Source organism: Colobus angolensis, unplaced genomic scaffold (genome assembly GCF_000951035.1).
Source record: "Colobus angolensis palliatus isolate OR3802 unplaced genomic scaffold, Cang.pa_1.0 Scaffold76, whole genome shotgun sequence".
Lineage (NCBI taxonomy): Eukaryota > Metazoa > Chordata > Mammalia > Primates > Cercopithecidae > Colobus > Colobus angolensis.
Window position 1 is genome coordinate 215,966 of NW_012121376.1, and position 881 is coordinate 216,846.

General features: G+C 48.0%; 1 protein-coding gene across 1 annotated transcript in view; it reads right to left on the reverse strand.

The window, feature by feature from the left end:
- TCF25 (transcription factor 25 (basic helix-loop-helix)) overlaps positions 1-881 on the reverse strand; it is a 36,344-nt gene that overhangs the window by 17,611 nt on the left and 17,852 nt on the right. The window lies entirely within an intron of this gene.

Consider the following 881-nt stretch of genomic DNA (forward strand, 5'->3'; position numbering starts at 1 on the left):
AATGCTTAGAACTCAGATGTGCAAATAAAAGAGGATGTGTCTGGCTGGGCGTGGTGGCTCATGCCTGTAATCCTAACACTTTGGGAGGCGGAGGGAGGAGGATCGCTTGAAGCCAGGAGTTTGACACCAGCCTGGACAACAAAGTAAGATCTTGTTTCAACAAAAAATAAAATAAAATAAATTAGTGGTGGCATGTGCCTATAGTCCCAGCTATTTGGGAGGCTGAGATGGGAGGATCACTTTAGGCCACGAGTTCAAAACCAGACTGGGCAACCCAGCAAGATCAGGTCTCTAAAAACAAAACAAAACAAAACAAAAAAAACAAAGCACCTTCTGGACACTTTAATGGAGAATTCAGAGGCGGAACACACCTCCTACATAAAGTCCCAGAAGCAGACACCCCTGCTTTTCCTCCTATAAGGAGCTGAAAGACCCTGCGCTCCTCATCACAGCAGCCATCCTCATCTAGGGCTGCCCAACCATTAAGAACTACTGAATGGACACAGATGAAATTTATCTTGGCCAGGTGCCATGGCTCATGCCTATAATCCCAGCACTTTGAGAGGCCAAAGCAGGTGGATGACCCGAGGTCAGGAGTTCGAGACCAGCTTGGCCAACATGGTGAAACTCCATCTCCACTAAAAATACCAAAAAATTAGCTGGGGGTGGGGGCGGGTGCCTGTAGTACCAGCTACTCGGGAGGCTGAGGCAGGAAAATTGCTTGACCTCCGGAGGCAGAGCTTGTAGTGAGCCGAAATCGTGCCACTGCACTCCAGTGGGGGCAAAAGAATGAGACTCCATCTCAAAAAAAAAAAAAAATGTTCTGTAGAGACTGCATCTTGCCATGGTGCTCAGACTGGTCTTGACACCTGGGCTCAAAC